The sequence below is a fragment of the Copadichromis virginalis genome, linkage group LG19 (genome assembly GCF_057382275.1).
Source record: "Copadichromis virginalis isolate Kocher_CV1m ecotype Utaka linkage group LG19, C_Virginalis_male_GT1.1, whole genome shotgun sequence".
Taxonomy (NCBI): Eukaryota; Metazoa; Chordata; class Actinopteri; order Cichliformes; family Cichlidae; genus Copadichromis; species Copadichromis virginalis.
The window spans coordinates 4,801,713-4,825,806 of record NC_140636.1 but is presented as its reverse complement, the minus strand read 5'-3'; positions in this window follow the sequence as shown (position 1 = coordinate 4,825,806).

The window sequence follows — 24,094 nt, the reverse complement described above, 5'->3', positions numbered from 1 at the left end:
TTCCGAACATTCCGGAACCTTGGTGCATTCCGGAACCTTGCTGCATTCCGGAACTCTGAACATTCCGGAATTCCGAACATTCCGGAACCTTAGTGCATTCCGGAACCTTGGTGCATTCCAGAATTCTGAACATTCCGGAACCTTTGTACATTCCGGAATTCCGAACATTCCGGAACCTTGGTGCATTCCGGAACTCTGAACATTCCGGAATTTCGAACATTCCGGAATTCTGAACATTCCAGAATTCCGAACATTCCGGAACCTTGGTGCATTCTGAAACTCTGAACATTCCGGAATTCCGAACATTCCGGAATTCCGAACATTCCAGAATTCCGAACATTCCGGAACCTTGGTGCATTCCGGAACCTTGGTACATTCCGGAATTCCGAACATTCCGGAACCTTGGTGCATTTTTTAACTCTGAACATTCCGGAATTCCGAACATTCCGGAACCTTGGTTCATTCCGGAACTCTGAACATTCCGGAATTCCGAACATTCCGGAATTCCGAACATTCCGGAACCTTGGTGCATTCCGGAACTCTGAACATTCCGGAATTCCGAACATTCCGGAACTCTGAACATTCCGGAATTCCGAACATTCCGGAACCTTGGTGCATTCCGGAACCTTGGTGCATTACGGAATTCCGAACATTCCGGAACCTTGGTGCATTCCGGAACTCTGAACATTCCGGAATTCTGAACCTTCCGGAATTCCGAACATTCCGGAATGTTCAGAGTTCCGGAATGTTCAGAGTTCCGGAATGCACCAAGCTTCCGGAATGCACCAAGGTTCCGGAATGTTCGGAATTCCGGAATGTTCAGAGTTCCGGAATGTTCAGAGTTCCGGAATGTTCAGAATTCCGGAATATTCAGAGTTCCGGAATGCACCAAGGTTCCGGAATGTTCGGAATTCCGGAATGTTCAGAGTTCCGGAATGTTCAGAGTTCCGGATTGCACCAAGGTTCCGGATTGCACCAAGGTTCCGGAATGTTCGGAATTCCGGAGTGTTCACAGTTCCGGAATGCACCAAGGTTCCGGAATGTTCGGAATTCCGGAATGCACCAAGGTTCCGGAATGTTCGGAATTCCGGAATGTTCAGAGTTCCGGAATGCACCAAGGTTCCGGAATGTTCGGAATTCCGGAATGCACCAAGGTTCCGGAATGTTCGGAATTCCGGAATGCACCAAGGTTCCGGAATGCACCAAGGTTCCGGAATGTTCGGAATTCCGGAATGTTCAGAGTTCCGGAATGCACCAAGGTTCCGGAATATTCGGAATTCCGGAATGTTCAGAGTTCCGGAATGCACCAAGGTTCCGGAATGCACCAATGTTCCGGAATGTTCGGAATTCCGGAATGTTCAGAGTTCCGGAATGTTCAGAGTTCCGGAATGCACCAAGGTTCCGGAATGCACCAATGTTCCGGAATGTTCGGAATACCGGAATGTTCAGAGTTCCGGAATGTTCAGAGTTCCGGAATGCACCAAGGTTCCGGAATGCACCAAGGTTCCGGAATGTTCGGAATTCCGGAATGTTCAGAGTTCCGGAATGCACCAAGGTTCCGGAATGCACCAAGGTTCCGGAATGTACGGAATTCCGGAATGTTCAGAGTTCAGGAATGCACCAAGGTTCCGGAATGTTCGGAATTCCGGAATGTACCAAGGTTCCGGAATGCACCAAGGTTCCGGAATGTTCGGAATTCTGGAATGTTCGGAATTCCGGAATGTTCGGAATTCCGGAATGTTCAGAGTTCCAGAATGCACCAAGGTTCCGGAATGTTCGGAATTCTGGAATGTTCGGAATTCCGGAATGTTTGAAATTGCGGAATGTTCAGAGTTCCGGAATGCACCAAGGTTCCGGAATGTTCGGAATTCCGGAATGTTCAGAGTTCCGGAATGCACCAAGGTTCCGGAATATTCGGAATTCCGGAATGTTCGGAATTCCGGAATGTTCAGAGTTTCAGAATGCACCAAGGTTCCGGAATGTTCGGAATTCCGGAATGTTCGGAATTCCGGAATGTTCAGAGTTAAGAAATGCACCAAGGTTCCGGAATGTTCGGAATTCCGGAATGTTCAGAGTTCCGGAATGCACCAAGGTTCCGGAATGTTCGGAATTCCGGAATGTTCAGAGTTCCGGAATGCACCAAGGTTCCGGAATGTTCGGAATTCCGGAATGCACCAAGGTTCCGGAATGTTCGGAATTCCGGAATGCACCAAGGTTCCGGAATGCACAAAGGTTCCGGAATGTTCGGAATTCCGGAATGTTCAGAGTTCCGGAATGCACCAAGGTTCCGGAATATTCGGAATTCCGGAATGTTCAGAGTTCCGGAATGCACCAAGGTTCCGGAATGCACCAATGTTCCGGAATGTTCGGAATTCCGGAATGTTCAGAGTTCCGGAATGCACCAAGGTTCCGGAATGCACAAATGTTCCGGAATGTTCGGAATTCCGGAATGTTCAGAGTTCCGGAATATTCAGAGTTCCGGAATGCACCAAGGTTCCGGAATGTTCGGAATTCCGGAATGTTCAGAGTTCCGGAATGCACCAAGGTTCCGGAATGTTCGGAATTCCGGAATGTTCAGAGTTCCGGAATGCACCAAGGTTCCGGAATGTTCGGAATTCCGGAATGTACCAAGGTTCCGGAATGCACCAAGGTTCCGGAATGTTCGGAATTCTGGAATGTTCGGAATTCCGGAATGTTCGAAATTGCGGAATGTTCAGAGTTCCGGAATGCACCAAGGTTCCGGAATGTTCGGAATTCCGGAATGTTCAGATTTCCGGAATGCACCAAGGTTCCGGAATGTTCGGAATTCCGGAATGTACCAAGGTTCCGGAATGTACCAAGGTTCCGGAATGCACCAAGGTTCCGGAATGTTCAGAGTTCCGGAATGAACCAAGGTTCCGGAATGTTCGGAATTCCGGAATGTTCAGAGTTCCGGAATGCACCAAGGTTCCGGAATGTTCGGAATTCCGGAATGTTCGGAATTCCGGAATGTTCAGAGTTCCGGAATGCACCAAGGTTCCGGAATGTTCGGAATTCCGGAATGTTGGGAATTCCGGAATGTTCAGAGTTTCAGAAACCACCAAGGTTCCGGAATGTTCGGAATTCTGGAATGTTCGGAATTCCGGAATGTTCAGAGTTCCGGAATGCACCAAGGTTCCGGAATGTTCGGAATTCCGGAATGCACCAAGGTTCCGGAATGTTCGGAATTCCGGAATGTTCAGAGTTTCAGAAACCACCAAGGTTCCGGAATGTTCGGAATTCTGGAATGTTCGGAATTCCGGAATGTTCAGAGTTCCGGAATGCACCAAGGTTCCGGAATGTTCGGAATTCCGGAATGCACCAAGGTTCCGGAATGTTCGGAATTCCGGAATGCACCAATGTTCCGGAATGTTCGGAATTCCGGAATGTTCAGAGTTCCGGAATGTTCAGAGTTCCGGAATGCACCAAGGTTCCGGAATGCACAAATGTTCCGGAATGTTCGGAATTCCGGAATGTTCAGAGTTCCGGAATGTTCAGAGTTCCGGAATGCACCAAGGTTCCGGAATGCACCAAGGTTCCGGAATGGTCGGAATTCCGGAATGTTCAGAGTTCCGGAATGCACCAAGGTTCCGGAATGCACCAAGGTTCCGGAATGTTCGGAATTCCGGAATGTACCAAGGTTCCGGAATGTACCAAGGTTCCGGAATGTACCAAGGTTCCGGAATGCACCAAGGTTCCGGAATGTTCAGAGTTCCGGAATGCACCAAGGTTCCGGAATGTTCGGAATTCCGGAATGTACCAAGGTTCCGGAATGTACCAAGGTTCCGGAATGTACCAAGGTTCCGGAATGCACCAAGGTTCCGGAATGTTCAGAGTTCCGGAATGCACCAAGGTTCCGGAATGTTCGGAATTCCGGAATTTTCGGAATTCCGGAATGTTCAGAGTTCCGGAATGTTCAGAGTTCCGGAATGCACCAAGGTTCCGGAATGTTCGGAATTCCGGAATGTTCAGAGTTCCGGAATGCACCAAGGTTCCGGAATGCACCAAGGTTCCGGAATGTTCGGAATTCCGGAATGTTCAGAGTTCCGGAATGCACCAAGGTTCCGGAATGTTCGGAATTCCGGAATGTTCGGAATTCCGGAATGTTCAGAGTTCCGGAATGCACCAAGGTTCGGGAATGCACAAAGGTTCCGGAATGTTCGGAATTCCGGAATGTTCAGAGTTCCGGAATGCACCAAGGTTCCGGAATGTTCAGAGTTCCGGAATGCACCAAGGTTCCGGAATGTTCGGAATTCCGGAATGTTCAGAGTTCCGGAATGCACCAAGGTTCCGGAATGTTCAGAGTTCCGGAATGCACCAAGGTTCCGGAATGTTCGGAATTCCGGAATGTTCAGAGTTCCGGAATGTTCAGAGTTCCGGAATGCACCAAGGTTCCGGAATGTTCGGAATTCCGGAATGTTCAGAGTTCCGGAATGCACCAAGGTTCCGGAATGTTCGGAATTCCGGAATGCACCAAGGTTCCGGAATGCACCAAGGTTCCGGAATGTTCGGAATTCCGGAATGTTCAGAGTTCCGGAATGTTCAGAGTTCCGGAATGCACCAAGGTTCCGGAATGTTCGGAATTCCGGAATGTTCGGAATTCCGGAATGTTCAGAGTTCCGGAATGCACCAAGGTTCCGGAATGCACCAAGGTTCCAGAATGTTCGAAATTCCGGAATGCACCAAGGTTCCGGAATGCACCAAGGTTCCGGAATGTTCGGAATTCCGGAATGTTCAGAGTTCCGGAATGTTCAGAGTTCCGGAATGCACCAAGGTTCCGGAATGCACCAAGGTTCCGGAATGCACCAAGGTTCCGGAATGTTCAGAGTTCCGGAATGCACCAAGGTTCCGGAATGCACCAAGGTTCCGGAATGTTCGGAATTCCGGAATGTTCAGAGTTCCGGAATGCACCAAGGTTCCGGAATGTTCGGAATTCCGGAATGTTCAGAGTTCCGGAATGCACCAAAGTTCCGGAATATTCGGAATTCCGGAATGTTCAGAGTTCCGGAATGCACCAAGGTTCCGGAATGTTCGGAATTCCGGAATGTTCGGAATTCTGGAATGTTCAGAGTTCCGGAATGCACCAAGGTTCCGGAATGTTCGGAATTCCGGAATGTTCAGAGTTCCGGAATGTTCAGAGTTCCGGAATGCACCAAGGTTCCGGAATGTTCGGAATTCCGGAATGCACCAAGGTTCCGGAATGTTCAGAATCCTGGAATGCACCAAGGTTCCGGAATGCACCAAGGTTCCGGAATGTTCGGAATTCCGGAATGTTCGGAATTCCGGAATGTTCAGAGTTCCGGAATGCACCAAGGTTCCGGAATGTTCGGAATTCCGGAATGTTCAGAGTTCCGGAATGTTCAGAGTTCCGGAATGTTCAGAGTTCCGGAATGCACCAAGGTTCGGGAATGCACCAAGGTTCCGGAATGTTCGGAATTCCGGAATGTTCAGAGTTCCGGAATGCACCAAGGTTCCGGAATATTCGGAATTCCGGAATGTTCAGAGTTCCGGAATGCACCAAGGTTCCGGAATGTTCGGAATTCCGGAATGTTCAGAGTTCCGGAATGTTCAGAGTTCCGGAATGTTCAGAGCTCCGGAATGCACCAAGGTTCCGGAATGTTCGGAATTCCGGAATGTTCAGAGTTCCGGAATGCACCAAGGTTCCGGAATGTTCGGAATTCCGGAATGTTCAGAGTTCCGGAATGTTCGGAATTCCGGAATGTTCAGAGTTCCGGAATGCACCAAGGTTCCGGAATGTTCGGAATTCCGGAATGTTCGGAATTCCGGAATTGTCAGAGTTCCGGAATGCACAAAGGTTCCGGGATGTTCAGAGTTCCGGAATGAACCAAGGTTCCGGAATGTTCGGAATTCCGGAATGTTCGGAATTCCGGAATGTTCAGAGTTCCGGAATGCACCAAGGTTCCGGAATGTTCGGAATTCCGGAATGTTCAGAGTTCCGGAATGTTCGGAATTCCGGAATGTTCAGAGTTCCGGAATGCACCAAGGTTCCGGAAAGTTCGGAATTCCGGAATGTTCAGAGTTCCGGAATGCACCAAGGTTCCGGAATGTTCAGAGTTCCGGAATGCACCAAGGTTCCGGAATGTTCGGAATTCCGGAATGTTCAGAGTTCCGGAATGCACCAAGGTTCCGGAATGTTCGGAATTCCGGAATGTTCGGAATTCCGGAATGTTCAGAGTTCCGGAATGAACCAAGGTTCCGGAATGTTCGGAATTCCGGAATGTTCAAAGTTCCGGAATGCACCAAGGTTCCGGAATGTTCGGAATTCCGGAATGTACCAAGGTTCCGGAATGCACCAAGGTTCCGGAATGTTCGGAATTCTGGAATGTTCGGAATTCCGGAATGTTCGGAATTCCGGAATGTTCAGAGTTCCAGAATGCACCAAGGTTCCGGAATGTTCGGAATTCTGGAATGTTCGGAATTCCAGAATGTTCGAAATTGCGGAATGTTCAGAGTTCCGGAATGCACCAAGGTTCCGGAATGTTCGGAATTCCGGAATGTTCAGAGTTCCGGAATGCACCAAGGTTACGGAATGTTCGGAATTCCGGAATGTACCAAGGTTCCGGAATGTACCAAGGTTCCGGAATGCACCAAGGTTCCGGAATGTTCAGAGTTCCGGAATGCACCAAGGTTCCGGAATGTTCGGAATTCCGGAATGTTCAGAGTTCCGGAATGAACCAAGGTTCCGGAATGTTCGGAATTCCGGACTGTTCAGAGTTCCGGAATGCACCAAGGTTCCGGAATGTTCGGAATTCCGGAATGTTCGGAATTCTGGAATGTTCAGAGTTCCGGAATGCACCAAGGTTCCGGAATGTTCGGAATTCCGGAATGTTCAGATTTCCGGAATGCACCAAGGTTCCGGAATGTTCGATATTCCGGAATGCACCAAGGTTCCGGAATGCACCAAGGTTCCGGAATGTTCGGAATTCCGGAATGTTCAGAGTTCCGGAATGCACCAAGGTTCCGGAATGTTCGGAATTCCGGAATGTTCAGAGTTCCGGAATGCACCAAGGTTCCGGAATGTTCGGAATTCCGGAATGTTCAGAGTTCCGGAATGCACCAAGGTTCCGGAATGTTCGGAATTCCGGAATGCACCAAGGTTCCGGAATGCACCAAGGTTCCGGAATGTTCGGAATTCCGGAATGTTCAGAGTTCCGGAATGCACCAAGGTTCCGGAATGTTCAGAATTCCGGAATGTTCAGAGTTCCGGAATGCACCAAGGTTCCGGAATGTTCGGAATTCCGGAATGTTCAGAGTTCAGGAATGCACCAAGGTTCCGGAATATTCGGAATTCCGGAATGCACCAAGGTTCCGGAATGTTCGGAATTCCGGAATGTTCAGAGTTCCGGAATGCACCAAGGTTCCGGAAAGTTCGGAATTCCGGAATGTTCAGAGTTCCGGAATGCACCAAGGTTCCGGAATGTTCAGAGTTCCGGAATGCACCAAGGTTCCGGAATGTTCGGAATTCCGGAATGTTCAGAGTTCCGGAATGCACCAAGGTTCCGGAATGTTCGGAATTCCGGAATGTTCGGAATTCCGGAATGTTCAGAGTTCCGGAATGAACCAAGGTTCCGGAATGTTCGGAATTCCGGAATGTTCAAAGTTCCGGAATGCACCAAGGTTCCGGAATGTTCGGAATTCCGGAATGTTCAGAGTTCCGGAATGCACCAAGGTTCCGGAATGTTCGGAATTCCGGAATGTACCAAGGTTCCGGAATGTACCAAGGTTCCGGAATGCACCAAGGTTCCGGAATGTTCAGAGTTCCGGAATGCACCAAGGTTCCGGAATGTTCGGAATTCCGGAATGTTCAGAGTTCCGGAATGAACCAAGGTTCCGGAATGTTCGGAATTCCGGACTGTTCAGAGTTCCGGAATGCACCAAGGTTCCGGAATGTTCGGAATTCCGGAATGTTCGGAATTCTGGAATGTTCAGAGTTCCGGAATGCACCAAGGTTCCGGAATGTTCGGAATTCCGGAATGTTCAGATTTCCGGAATGCACCAAGGTTCCGGAATGCACCAAGGTTCCGGAATGTTCGGAATTCCGGAATGTTCAGAGTTCCGGAATGCACCAAGGTTCCGGAATGTTCGGAATTCCGGAATGTTCAGAGTTCCGGAATGCACCAAGGTTCCGGAATGTTCGGAATTCCGGAATGTTCAGAGTTCCGGAATGCACCAAGGTTCCGGAATGTTCGGAATTCCGGAATGCACCAAGGTTCCGGAATGCACCAAGGTTCCGGAATGTTCGGAATTCCGGAATGTTCAGAGTTCCGGAATGCACCAAGGTTCCGGAATGTTCAGAATTCCGGAATGTTCAGAGTTCCGGAATGCACCAAGGTTCCGGAATGTTCGGAATTCCGGAATGTTCAGAGTTCAGGAATGCACCAAGGTTCCGGAATATTCGGAATTCCGGAATGTTCAGAGTTCCGGAATGCACCAAGGTTCCGGAATGTTCGGAATTCCGGAATGTTCGGAATTCTGGAAGGTTCAGAGTTCCGGAATGCACCAAGGTTCCGGAATGTTCGGAATTCCGGAATGTTCAGAGTTCCGGAATGTTCAGAGTTCCGGAATGCACCAAGGTTCCGGAATGTTCGGAATTCCGGAATGCACCAAGGTTCCGGAATGTTCAGAATCCTGGAATGCACCAAGGTTCCGGAATGCACCAAGGTTCCGGAATGCACCAAGGTTCCGGAATGTTCAGAATCCTGGAATGCACCAAGGTTCCGGAATGTTCGGAATTCCGGAATGTTCAGAGTTCCGGAATGCACCAAGGTTCCGGAATGTTCGGAATTCCGGAATGTTCGGAATTCCGGAATGTTCAGAGTTCCGGAATGAACCAAGGTTCCGGAATGTTCGGAATTCCGGAATGTTCAAAGTTCCGGAATGCACCAAGGTTCCGGAATGTTCGGAATTCCGGAATGTACCAAGGTTCCGGAATGCACCAAGGTTCCGGAATGTTCGGAATTCTGGAATGTTCGGAATTCCGGAATGTTCGGAATTCCGGAATGTTCAGAGTTCCAGAATGCACCAAGGTTCCGGAATGTTCGGAATTCTGGAATGTTCGGAATTCCGGAATGTTCGAAATTGCGGAATGTTCAGAGTTCCGGAATGCACCAAGGTTCCGGAATGTTCGGAATTCCGGAATGTTCAGAGTTCCGGAATGCACCAAGGTTCCGGAATGTTCGGAATTCCGGAATGTACCAAGGTTCCGGAATGTACCAAGGTTCCGGAATGCACCAAGGTTCCGGAATGTTCAGAGTTCCGGAATGCACCAAGGTTCCGGAATGTTCGGAATTCCGGAATGTTCAGAGTTCCGGAATGAACCAAGGTTCCGGAATGTTCGGAATTCCGGACTGTTCAGAGTTCCGGAATGCACCAAGGTTCCGGAATGTTCGGAATTCCGGAATGTTCAGAGTTCCGGAATGCACCAAGGTTCCGGAATGTTCGGAATTCCGGAATGCACCAAGGTTCCGGAATGCACCAAGGTTCCGGAATGTTCGGAATTCCGGAATGTTCAGAGTTCCGGAATGCACCAAGGTTCCGGAATGTTCAGAATTCCGGAATGTTCAGAGTTCCGGAATGCACCAAGGTTCCGGAATGTTCGGAATTCCGGAATGTTCAGAGTTCAGGAATGCACCAAGGTTCCGGAATATTCGGAATTCCGGAATGTTCAGAGTTCCGGAATGCACCAAGGTTCCGGAATGTTCGGAATTCCGGAATGTTCGGAATTCTGGAAGGTTCAGAGTTCCGGAATGCACCAAGGTTCCGGAATGTTCGGAATTCCGGAATGTTCAGAGTTCCGGAATGTTCAGAGTTCCGGAATGCACCAAGGTTCCGGAATGTTCGGAATTCCGGAATGCACCAAGGTTCCGGAATGTTCAGAATCCTGGAATGCACCAAGGTTCCGGAATGCACCAAGGTTCCGGAATGTTCGGAATTCCGGAATGTTCAGAGTTCCGGAATGCACCAAGGTTCCGGAATATTCGGAATTCCGGAATGTTCAGAGTTCCGGAATGCACCAAGGTTCCGGAATGTTCGGAATTCCGGAATGTTCAGAGTTCCGGAATGTTCAGAGTTCCGGAATGTTCAGAGTTCCGGAATGCACCAAGGTTCCGGAATGTTCGGAATTCCGGAATGTTCGGAATTCCGGAATGTTCAGAGTTCCGGAATGCACCAAGGTTCCGGAATGTTCGGAATTCCGGAATGTTCGGAATTCCGGAATTTTCAGAGTTCCGGAATGCACCAAGGTTCCGGAATGCACCAAGGTTCCGCAATGTTCGGAATTCCGGAATGTTCAGAGTTCCGGAATGCACCAAGGTTCCGGAATGTTCAGAGTTCCGGAATGCACCAAGGTTCCGGAATGTTCGGAATTCCGGAATGTTCGGAATTCCGGAATGTTCAGAGTTCCGGAATGTTCAGAGTTCCGGAATGCACCAAGGTTCCGGAATGTTCGGAATTCCGGAATGTTCGGAATTCCGGAATGTTCAGAGTTCCGGAATGCACCAAGGTTCCGGAATGCACCAAGGTTCCGGAATGTTCGGAATTCCGGAATGTTCAGAGTTCCGGAATGCACCAAGGTTCCGGAATGTTCAGAGTTCCGGAATGCACCAAGGTTCCGGAATGTTCAGAGTTCCGGAATGCACCAAGGTTCCGGAATGTTCGGAATTCCGGAATGTTCAGAGTTCCGGAATGCACCAAGGTTCCGGAATATTCGGAATTCCGGAATGTACCAAGGTTCCGGAATGTTCGGAATTCCGGAATGTTCAGAGTTCCGGAATGCACCAAGGTTCCGGAATGTTCGGAATTCCGGAATGTTCGGAATTCCGGAATGTTCAGAGTTCCGGGATGAACCAAGGTTCCGGAATGTTCGGAATTCCGGAATACACCAAGGTTCGGAATTCCGGAATGTTCAGAGTTCCGGAATGCACCAAGGTTCCGGAATATTCGGAATTCCGGAATGTACCAAGGTTCCGGAATGTTCAGAGTTCCGGAATGCACCAAGGTTCCGGAATGTTCGGAATTCCGGAATGTTCAGAGTTCCGGAATGCACCAAGGTTCCGGAATGTTCGGAATTCCGGAATGCACCAAGGTTCCGGAATGTTCGGAATTCCGGAATGCACCAAGGTTCGGAATTCCGGAATGTTCAGAGTTCCGGAATGCACCAAGGTTCCGGAATGTTCAGAGTTCCGGAATGCACCAAGGTTCCGGAATGTTCGGAATTCCGGAATGTTCAGAGTTCCGGAATGCACCAAGGTTCCGGAATGTTCGGAATTCCGGAATGCACCAAGGTTCCGGAATGTTCGGAATTCCGGAATGTTCAGAGTTCCAGAATGCACCAAGGTTCCGGAATGTTCAGAGTCGTCATCATACACGGGCAAGCGCGGCAAACAGGCGTCATCTTACACAGGCAGGCGCGGGAAACAGTGGTAATCTTACACGGGCAGGCGCAGGAAACAGGCATTATCTTACACGGGCAGGCGCAGGAAACAGGCGTTTTCTTACACGGAAACAGGCGTTATCTTACACGGGCAGGCGCGGCAAACAGGCGTTATCTTACACGGGCAGGCGCGGGAAACAGGCGCTGTCTTGCACGGGCAGGCGCGGGAAACAGGCGTTGTCGTACACGGGCAGGCGCACCAAAAAGGCGTTATCTGACACCGGCAGGAGCGGGAAACAGTCGTTATCTTACACGGAAACAATCGTTATGTTACACGGGCAGGCGCGGGAAACAGGCGTTATCTTACATGGCCAGGCACGGGAAACAGGCGTTAACTTGCACGGAAACAGGCGTTATCTTACACGGAAACAGGCGTTATCTTACACGGGCAGGCACGGGAAACAGGCGTTATCGTACACGGGCAGTCGCAGCAAAAGAGCGTTATCTGAAAAGGGCAGGCGCGGCAAACAGGCGTTATCTTATAAGGGCAGGCGCGGGAAACAGCCGTTATCTTACACGGAAACAGGCGTTATCTTACACGGAAACAGTCGTCATCATACACGGGCAGGCGCGGGAAACAGGCGTTATCTTGCACGGGCAGGCGCGGCAAACAGGCGTTATCTGACACAGGCAGGCGCGGGAAACAGTCGTTATCTTACACGGAAAAAGGCGTCATCTTACACGGGCAGGCGCGGGAAACAGTCGTTAACTTACACGGGCAGGCGCGTCAAACAGGCGTTAACTTACACGGCTAGGCGCGGGAAACAGGCTTTATCTTACACGGGCAGGCGCGGGAAACAGGCGTTATCTTACACGGAAACAGGCGTTATCTTTCACGGGCAGGCGCGGGAAGCAGGCGTTATCTTACAAGGCCAGGCGCCGGAAACAGGCGTTATCTTACACGGAAACAGTTGTTATCTTACACGGGCAGGCGCAGCAAAAAGGCGTTATCCGACAAGGGCAGGCGCGGGAAGCAGGCTTTATCTTACACGGAAACAGGCTTTATCTTACACTGGCAGGCGCGGGAAACAGTAATGTGGATGGCATGAGCCAGCAACGCAGGGCCTGGTGAAATGAGGATGGTATCAGCCAGCAGCACAGGCCCTGTTGTGGTGAATATGGCCTCACAGGGAGCTGAAACTGGAAACCTAAACTGGGTAAACTAATAAGACAAACCAGAAACGAGGATGCAGGGAGGTCCGGGGAAATACATACGGTGAGACGCAGGGAGACCGAGGGCAAACAACACAGACGAACCAGCAACTACCATGACAGAAGACACAACTTAAATACACTCAGAGAACACAGGGAGATTACACACAGGTGGGGAACACAGCTGGGAATGATTACGTGACGAGAGTAGGGAGACAAACTGAAAACACTCACATAAGACGCAGACCTTCACAATAAAACAGGAAAGACATACACGCATTGACACAACACACCAACTTAACACAGACTGGGGGACACAGAACATAGGAACATGAACCATGAAACAGAAGAGTACAAACACCCAAGGTAACCAAAACCACAGAATACTAATAAACTAAACATAAACACGGAGTCGCAGACTCCGGATCATGACAGGACCCCCCCCCCCCCCCACCTCAAATGCTGGCTCCAGACAGCACAACAAGAAACAAAACAGCAAGAAAAAAACAGAAAACAACCCGACCAGGGCGGGCGGCGGGGGTCCAGGACGGAGGGCTCGAGGCAAAACAAAACAGGAGCACCAGAAGGTCAAAAGACAAAAAGAAAAACAAAACACGAGTCCAAAACCAAAAAAACCAATGAAACGAAACACACCATAGCCCAAGAGTCCAAAACAGAAGAGTTCAGGGGGCCGGCCAGGGGGCCGATAGCACAGGAGTCCAAGACAGAAGAGCTCAACGGCGGCGACGTGGACACAGTTCGGGAGGCCGACCGTGCGGAAGGCAACGGCGACAGCGCTGGTCCGGGGGCTGGCCGTGCGGAAGGCAACGGCGGCTGCTCAGGCGAAGAGGGTCCGGGGGCCGCCCACGACGGCGATGGCGCCCGGCCAGTGGCCTAGCCAGCGGTCTAGAAAACGGCCGTTTAGCTCCAGACCCAAACGAAGCTGGGCCAGGCGAGGCTGAAGGCACGGAGGCTGGGCCAGATTCGGCGGAAGACTCTGCGGCTGGACCAGACTCGGTGGAAGACTCTGCGGCTGGACCAGACTCGGCGGAAGACTCTGCAGCTGGACCAGACAAGGCGGAAGACTCTGCGGCTGGACCAGACGAGGCGGAAGATTCTGCGGCTGGACCAGGCGAGGATGATGAAGCTGCAGCAGGCGAGGAGGATGATGAAGCTGCAGCAGGCGAGGATGATGATGAAGCTGCAGCAGGCGAGGTTGATGAAGCCGCAGCCGGCGGCTGGACGGGCTCCTCGGGCCCCCCAGCTGATGAGGCAGGAAGCTGGACGGACTCCTCGAGCCCTCCAGCTGACGAGGCAGGAAGCAAGGGCCGGAGCGGTCCCTCGGACCCTCCAGCGGAGACAGGAGACGAAGGCCGGAGCGGTCCCTCGGACCCTCCAGCGGAAACAGGAGACGAAGGCCGGAGTGGTCCCTCGGACCCTCCAGCGGAGACAGGAGACGAAGGCCGGAGCGGTCCCTCGGACCCTCCAGCGGAGACTAGAGACGAAGGCCGGAGCGGTCCCTCGGACCCTCCAGCGGAGACTAGAGACGAAGACCGGAGCGGTCCAACGGACCCTCCAGCAGAGGTCATCACTAAGCCAGCAGTCATGGAGGCCACTAGCTGACACAAAGGCGACTGGCGATGCACTGAGCACTGGCTCTGCCCAGGCAACGCTGACATGGTGCAGTTCTCAGGTGGCTGCTTAAACTTCAGGGGTCCAGAATTAGCTGGGGACTGAGACCTAGCCTCTGGGGAAGCCCTGGAGCAGCAAACTTTGCCAATGGTGGCTAAACTATGAAAAGCACCTTGAGTTGAAATTAGACTTTCTCCCTGCATGGAGTGAATGAGTGAAACTGGTAATACTGGAGCCAGAGCTACGGGTAGCGGGGGCACTGGAGCTACTGGGGCCTGAGCTACAGGCGGCACTGGAGCTACGGGGGCCTGAGCTACTGGCGGCACTGGAGCTACGGGGGCCTGCGCTACAGGCGGCACTGGAGCTACTGGAGACTGAACTGAAAGGGACACGGGTGGCTCTGGAGACTGAACTGAAAGGGACACGGGTGGCTCTGGAGACCGAACTGAAAGGGACACGGGTGGCTCTGGAGGCTGAACTGAGGGTGACTCTGGAGGCTGAGCTGAGGATGACTCTGGAGGCTGAGCTGAGGGTGACTCTGGAGGCTGAGCTGAGGGTGACACTGGAAACTGAACTGAGTTTCCAGTGTCACCTTCAGCTCAGGACAGCAAAAAAAAAAAAAAAGAAAAAAAAAAAAAGATGGCGCCGATTATGGCAGCCTCGTCACGAGCTCCCCCAAGCAACAGCTTTTTTCTGTGTTTAATTTTACTTTTCCTTCATTTTTTCGCGAGTAGCACATGTCTCCTTGTGTACGACCGACAAACCTTACTGGACATAAAAGACGGTCTTTCTTATATCTTTCCGGAGTTCAAGTTTTGCAACACAGACGCTCCGTTTGCAGACCCCCCATTCATATCACCTGAGACGCCTTTGTTCTCTGGCCCTGGAGGCCGCAAACGCCGATGCAGAGGGAGAAGATCTGGCGTTCTGGTTCGACTGAGACGGCGCACTAACAGACCACCATTACCCAGTTTATTACTGGCTAATGTGCAGTCTCTGGAGAACAAGCTGTGTGAGCTTCGGGCACGGATCTCATTCCAGCGAGAGATGCGGGACTGCTGCGTGATCTGCCTCACAGAAACCTGGCTATCGGACAAGGTACCAGACTCCGCAATACAACTACCGGGGTTCTCCGTGCATCGCGCGGACAGGTCACAGGATCTTACTGGGAAAAGCAGAGGCGGTGGTGTGTGTTTCATGATCAACAACAGCTGGTGTGATTATGCGAACGTGCACCCGGTCAAATCCTTCTGCTCACCGGACCTGGAGTACCTGATGATTAAGTGCCGGCCATTCTGGCTACCGAGGGAATTTACAGCAGTGATTATTACAGCTGTTTACATTCCCCCACAAGCCGACACTGACCGAGCACTCAGGGAACTGTACAGCGCGATCAGCAGCGAGGAAACCGCACACCCAGAGGCAGCATTTATCACAGCCGGAGACTTTAATAAGGGAAACCTGAAGAAAGTCTCACCCAAACTCCACCAACACATCCATTTTAACACTCGTGGAGATGTCGTCCCATCCAGAACAGTTAAATCCTTCCCAAATCAAAAACCCTGGATTAACAGAGATGTTCGCGCGGCACTGGCGGCACGGAGCACCGCCTTTGCCTCCGCGAACACATTGGACTACAAACACACACATTACCAACTCCGGAAGAGGATCAAAGCAGCCAAACGTGAGTACAGGGACAGGGTGGAGCAACAGTTTGACAACCCTCAGAGTATGTGGCAGGGACTAAACACGATCACAGACTTTAGAGGGAAAACCAGCACACCGCAGACCACGGCCTCTCTGTGTGAGGATCTAAATGTATTCTACGCTAGATTCGACACAGCGAACACCATGAGACCGGACAGTGTGCGCACCGCGGATGACGTCAGTGCGCACACTGTGTCTGAGGAGGATGTGCGGAAGTGCTTCAGGAAGGTGAACGCACGCAAAGCTACAGGTCCGGACGGGATTCCCGGCCGCGTCCTCAAGTCATGCGCGGCTCAGCTGGCTGGAGTGTTCACACACATCTTCAACCTTTCCCTCTCTCTGTCTGTAGTCCCAGCCTGCTTCAAAATGGCCACCGTCGTCCCTGTACCCAAATCCTCCACCATCTCCTCATTGAACGACTGGCGACCTGTAGCCCTGACTCCCATCATTAGCAAATGTTTCGAGAAGCTGGTCAGGGACTTCATCTGCTCTGCACTACCCGACTCACTGGACCCTCTACAGTTCGCATACTGCCACAACAGGTCCACTGATGATGCCAAAGCCCTGACACTACACACTGCCCTGTCACACCTGGAGAAGAGAGACACGTATGTGAGAATGCTGTTTGTAGATTACAGCTCAGCATTCAATACCATCGTTCCCTCGAAGCTGGACAGGAAACTGCAGGATCTAGGACTGAGTAGCTCCCTCTGCAGCTGGATCCTTAGCTTCCTCTCTGACAGATGCCAAGTGGTCAGACTGGGCAGTATCACCTCATCCCCCATCACACTGAACACTGGTGCTCCACAGGGGTGTGTACTGAGCCCTCTCCTATACTCACTCTACACCTACGACTGCACAGCCACTAACAACTCCAACATCATTGTGAAGTTTGCGGACGACACTACAGTGGTGGGTCTTATCACCAATGGTGATGAGACGGCTTACAGGGAGGAGGTCAGCGCCCTGACCCACTGGTGTCAAGACAACCATCTCACCCTCAACGTCGCAAAGACAAAGGAGTTGATAGTGGACTTCCGGAGGTGCAGAGAAGTACACACCCCCATCACCATCAACGGCGCTGCTGTGGAGAGAGTGAGCAGCTTCCGGTTCCTTGGTGTACATCTGGCTGAGGATCTTACGTGGTCAGTACACACAAACAAAGCAGTGAAGAAGGCGCAGCAGCGCCTCTTCTTTCTCAGGAGACTGAAAAGATTCGGCATGAGCCCCCGCATCCTCAGGACCTTCTATCACTGTGCCATTGAGAGCATCCTCACTGGATGCATCACCACCTGGTATGGCAACAGCACCGCCTACAACTGCAAAGCTCTCCAGAGAGTAGTGCGGTGCTCTGAACGGATAATTGGAGGTGAGCTTCCCTCCCTCCAAGACATCTACAGGAAGCGGTGCCTGAGGAAAGCGGGGAGGATCATCAAGGACTCCAGTCACCCCAGCCATAAACTGTTCAGACTACTTCCATCAGGAAGGAGGTTCTGCAGCATCCGGTCCCGTACCAGCAGACTGAGAGATAGCTTCTTCCACCAGGCCATCAGACTGCTGAACACGTCATAGACACCTCACCTTCACTACTGGAACTTTAACATTATGCACTCCATACTGTACAGTAATGCCACTGTTTTGCACATGTCTCAACTCTGTATATTTTTATATATTTTATTTATTGTTTACTCTATTTAATTTGTAAAATATGTGTACACACACACACACACGTAGAAAAATATTTAGTATACACATCCAGAAATGCATATACTATTATATATTATACATATATTTATTAGTTTCAGATGTAGCCATTCTTGTATTTTGCTTGTTTACATTATTGTATTCTACACAACTCTGTTGCTTGTGAAGCTCGCACACAAGAATTTCACTCACATGTGCTGTACCAATGTACCTGAGAGTGGCTGCGGGGGAGCTAACCGAGCTGAGAGTGGCTGCGGGGGAGCTAACCGAGCTGAGAGAACAGAGTGTGTCTGAGGGGCGGGTAACTGGGCTGCCGGTAGCTGCACAGGCGATAAGCAGGTCGCGTTGACATCCGCCACACAAAACACAGCACCTGAATGAACAGTCACAAAGTCTGGAAAAGACACAGAGTCCTCACTCACCACAGCCGTGGAAATTAGAAGTCCGAACATCCGGCTGTGGGGTGGCGCACCGGCGGCGTGATTTGCGTTTCCTCCCCGCAGACAGCTCCGACGGGCCGGGCAAGATCACATCCGGCGAGTCGGGCAGCGAGGCAGGAGCGGCTGAGAGAAGGTGGGGTGTGTGCCGGAGAAAAGCCTGAACGGTCGGAAGAAGAGAAGTTAGAAGCTTTTGCAGGCCGGAAAAGAGCCATTGTAGCCGACTTTCCACGGCGCGGCGAAGCTCCTCTGGAGGGTACTCAAGCCACAGCCCGAGGAGAATCTCCACGTTATATGTAACGTCGTCCCGGAGCTCCTCGGACGGATTTACTGCCGCTGGGTACATGGTGGCTGGTTCGTGAAGTAGGCATCACAGGCCCTGATGTAATGCGGATGGCCTCAGCCAAAAGCACAGTCCCTGGTTTGGTTAAGATGGCCTCACAGGAAGCACTGGCAGTGGTGTAAGCTGGATGGCCTCAGCCAACACCACTGGCCCCGGTGTAATGTGGATGGTTTCGGACAGCAAAACAGGCCCGGGTGTGGTGATTATGGTTTCACAGGGAGCACTAGCCGTGGTGTAATGTGGATGGCATCAGCCAGTAGCACAGGCCTTTGTATATTGTGGATGGGATCAGCCTCCAAGACAGGCACTGGTGAAATGTAGTTGGCCTCAGCCAGTAGAAAAGGCCCTGTTTTAATGTTGATGGCCTCATCTAATAACACTGTCCTTGGTGAAATATGGATGGTATTGGTCAGCATCACACACCCTGGTGTAGTGTGAATGGCCTTTGCCAACACCACTGGCACTGGTGAAATGTGCATGATATCCAGCACCACACGCCCAGGTTTAATGTGGTTGGCATCAACGAGAAGAAGAGGTCCTGGTGGCGTGAAGATTCTCTCAAGGGAAGCACTGTCCCTGGTGTAACTTATCCACATTACACCAGGCTTCTACCGGCCTGTGATACCGGTAGAAGCCGGCATCAAAGGCCCACGTGTAATGTGGATGGCATCAACGAGCAGCAGAGGCCAAGGTTGGGTGAAGATGGCCTCACCGGAAGCACTGTCCCTGGTGTAACTTATCCACATTACACCAGGATACATTACACCAGGCTTCTACCGGCCTGTGATACCGGTAGAAGCCAGCATCAAAGGCCCAGGTGTAATGTGGATTGCATCAACAAGCAGCAGAGGCCCTGGTTGGGTGAAGATGGCCTCACAGGATGCACTGTCCCTGGTGTAATGTGGATGGTAGAAGCCGTCATCACAAGCCCTGGTGTAATGTGTATGGCCTCAGCCCACAGCAAAAGCCCTGGTGTGGTGAAGATGGCCTCACTGTCCCTGGTGAAATGTGGATGTATAAGCCGGCATCACAGGCCCTTGTGTAATGTGGATGTCCTCGGCCAACACAACTATTGAATGGCCCTGGTGAAATGTGGATGGTATCAACAAGTAGAACAGGCACTGGTGTAATGTGGATGGCCTCATCCAGCACCACTGTTGGATGGCCCTGGTGAAATGTGGATGGTATCAACACGTAGCACAGACCCTGGTGTAATGTGGATTGCCTCATCCAGCACCACAGGCCCTGGTGTGTTGATGATGGCCTCAATGGAAGCACTGGCAGTGGTGTAATGTGGATGGCCTTATCCAGCACCACAGGCCCTGGTGTGTTGATGATGGCTTCAATGGAAGCACTGGCAGTGGTGTAATGTGGATGGCCTCATCCAACAACACTGGCCCTGGTGAAATGTGGATGGTTTTGGACAGCACCACTTGCGCTGGTATAATGTGGATGGCATCAACGACTAGCACAGGCCCTGGTGAAATGTAGTTGGCCACAGCCAGTAGCACAGGCCCTGTTGTTATGTGGATGTCATGAGCCAGCAATGCAGGCCCTTGTGAAATGTGGATGGCCTCATCTAACAACACTGTCCCTGGTGAAATATGGATGGTATATGCCAGCACCACTGGACCTGGTGTAATGTGGATGGCATCAGCCAGTAGCACATGATCTGGTGTAATGTGGATGGCATGAGCCAGCAACGCAGGCCCTAGTGAAATGAGGATGGTATCAGCAAGCAGCACAGGCCCTGGTGTTGTGAATATGGCCTCACAGGGAGCAGTGGCCCTGTTGCAATGTGGATGGCATCATCCAGTAGCACAGGCCTTTTTATATTGTGGATGGGATCAGCCATCAACACAGGCCCTGGTGAAATGTAAATGTCCTCACCCAGTAGGACAGGCCCTGGTGTAATGTGGATGGCCTCAGCGAACAGCAAAGAACCTTGTGTGGTAAAGATCGCCTGACAGGAAGACCAAAGGCCCTGGTGTAATGTGCATGGCCTCAGCCAATAGTACAGAAACCTTGTATATTGTGGATTGCATCAGAAGCAACACAAGCCCTGGTGTGGTGATGATGGCCTCACAGGAAGCACTGGCACTGGTGAAATGTGGATGGCGTAAGCCAACAATACTGGCACTGGTGAAATGTGGATGGTATTGGCCAGAACCAAAGGCCCAGATGTAATGTGAATGTCCTCAGCCAAAAGCACAGACCCTGGTGTGGTGAAGATGGCCTCAAAGGAAGCACTGTCCCTGGTGTAAAGTGTATGGCCTAAGCCAACAACAGTGGCCCTGGTGAAATGTGGATGGCATCAGCCAACACCACTGGCCCTGGTGTAGTGTGGATGGCATCAGCCAGTATCACAGCCCCTTTGTTTTTTGTGGATGTCATCAGCCAGCAACACAAGCCCTTGGGAAATGTGGATGGTATTGGCCAGCACCAAAGGCCCTGGTGTGATGTGGATGGCCTCAGCCAACAGTACAGGCCCTGGTGTGGTGAAGATGCCCTCACAGGAAGCACTGTCCCTGATGTAAAGTTTATGGCCTCAGCCAACAACAGTGGCCCTGGTGAAATATCGATGGTATTGGCCAGCACCACAGGTCCTGGTGTAATGTGAATGTCTTCAGCCAGTAGCAGAGGCCCTTGTGAATTGTGGATCGCATCAGCCAGCAACACAAGCCCTGGTGAAATGTGGATGGTAGCAACGAGCAGCACAGGCCCTGATGTGGTGATGATGGCAACACAGGATGCACTGGCAGTGGTGTAAGCTGGATGGCCTCAGCCAACACCACTGGCCCTGGTGAAATGTGGATGGTATTGGCCAGCACGACAGGCCCTGGTGTAATGTGAATGGAATCAACGAGTAGCACAGGCCCTGATGTGGTGATGATGGCAATACAGGAAGCACTGGCAGTGGTGTAAGCTGGATGGCCTCAGCCAACACCACTGGCCCCGGTGTAATGTGGATGGTTTCGGACAGCAAAACAGGCACGGGTGTGGTGATTATGGTCTCACAGGGAGCACTGGCCCAGGTGTAATGTGGATGGCATCAGCCAGTAGCACAGGCCTTTGTATATTGTGGATGGGATCAGCCACCAAGACAGGCACTGGTGAAATGTAGTTGGCCTCAGCCAGTAGAAAAGGCCCTGTTTTAATGTTGATGGCCTCATCTAATAACACTGTCCTTGGTGAAATATGGATGGTATTGGTCAGCATCACACACCCTGGTGTAGGGTGAATGGCCTTTGCCAACACCACTGGCCCTGGTGAAATGTGCATGATATCCAGCACCACACGCCCAGGTTTAATGTGGTTGGCATCAACGAGAAGAAGAGGCCCTGGTGGCGTGAAGACTCTCTCAAAGGAAGCACTGTTCCTGGTGTAACTTATCCACATTACACCAGGCTTCTACCGGCCTGTGATACCGGTAGAAGCCGGCATCAAAGGCCCACGTGTAATGTGGATGGCATCAACGAGCAGCAGAGTCCAAGGTTGGGTGAAGATGGCCTCACCGGAAGCACTGTCCCTGGTGTAACTTATCCACATTACACCAGGATACATTACACCAGGCTTCTACCGGCCTGTGATACCGGTAGAAGCCGGCATCAAAGGCCCAGGTGTAATGTGGATTGCATCAACAAGCAGCAGAGGCCCTGGTTGGGTGAAGATGGCCTCACAGGATGCACTGTCCCTGGTGTAATGTGGATGGTAGAAGCCGTCATCACAAGCCCTGGTGTAATGTGTATGGCCTCAGCCCACAGCAAAGGCCCTGGTGTGGTTAAGATGGCCTCACTGTCCCTGGTGAAATGTGGATGGTATAAGCCGGCATCACAGGCCCTTGTGTAATGTGGATGTCCTCAGCCAACACAACTGTTGGATGGCCCTGGTGAAATGTGGATGGTATCAACAAGTAGCACAGGCCCTGGTGTAATGTGGATGGCCTCATCCAGCACCACTGTTGGATGGCCCTGGTGAAATGTGGATGGTATCAACACGTAGCACAGGCCCTGGTGTAATGTGGATTGCCTCATCCAGCACCACAGGCCCTGGTGTGTTGATGATGGCTTCAATGGAAGCACTGGCAGTGGTGTAATGTGGATGGCCTCATCCAACAACACTGGCCCTGGTGAAATGTGGATGGTTTTGGACAGCACCACTTGCGCTGGTATAATGTGGATGGCATCAACGACTAGCACAGGCCCTGGTGAAATGTAGTTTGCCTCAGCCAGTAGCACAGGCCCTGTTGTTATGTGGATGGCATGAGCCAGCAATGCAGGCCCTTGTGAAATGTGGATGGCATCATCTAACAACACTGTCCCTGGTGAAATATGGATGGTATATGCCAGCACCACTGGACCTGGTGTAATATGAATGGAATCAACGAGTAGCACAGGCACTGGTGTAATGTGGATGGCCTCATCCAACAACACTGGCCCTGGTGAAATGTAGTTGGCCTCACCCAGTAGCACAGTCCCTGGTGTAATGTGGATGGCATGACCAAGCAACGCAGGCCCTGGTGAAATGAGGATGGCCTCAGCCAGCAACAAAGACCCTGGTGTGGTGAAGATGGCCTCACAGGGAGAACTGGCCCTGGTGTAATGTGGATGGCATCAGGCAGTAGCACAGGCCTTTGTATATTGTGGATGGGATCAGACACCAAGACAGGCACTGGTGAAATGTAGTTGGCCTCAGCCAGTAGAAAAAGCCCTGGTGTAATGTTGATGGTCTCATCTAATAACACTGTCCTTGGTGAAATATGGATGTATTGGTCAGCATCACACACCCTGGTGTAGTGTGAATGGCCTTTGCCAACACCACTGGCCCTGGTGAAATGTGCATGATATCCAGCACCACACGCCCAGGTTTAATGTGGTTGGCATCAACGAGAAGGAGAGGCCCTGGTGGCATGAAGATTGCCTCAAGGGAAGCACTGTGCCTGGTGTAACTTATCCACATTACACCAGGCTTCTACCGGCCTGTGATACCGGTAGAAGCCGGCATCAAACTCCCAGGTGTAATGTGAATGGCATCAACGAGCAGCAGAGGCCAAGGTTGGGTGAAGATGGCCTCTCAGGAAGTACTGTCCCTGGTGTAACTTATCCACATTACACCAGGATACATTACACCAGGCTTCTACCTGTCACGGGCCACCGGGGCAGACCGTGTGGAGTGAGTGGAGGACCCAAGAGCAAACAGAGGTGAGGACACAAAAACCGGACTTAACAGAAGGCGAGCCTTTATTTAGGGCCGAAAACTTAAGGAACAAGGCAGCAAAGCAACTGAGGGAAAACCTGAACATAGACTGGGAAAACTATGGCTAAACAAAGTACAAACTAGGACTAGTTAAGGCTGGGAAACTATGACAAGGGGTAGGGGAGATAACACAGACGACGCGACACAGACTGTAAGAAACACAGAGACTAAATACACATGAGGGATGATCAGGGGAAGTGGCCACACATGGGAACGCAGCTGACACACATGAACTTAACGACAGGACAGGAGGAGTGAGCTGAATACACAGACAGTGAATGCAGGCCTTCAAAGTAAAACAGGAAACATGAGACATGAACCGGGGAGACGTAGTACAGGGGGAGGTGACATAACTGACAGCATGAACTTGACAGTACAAGACACAGACATAAA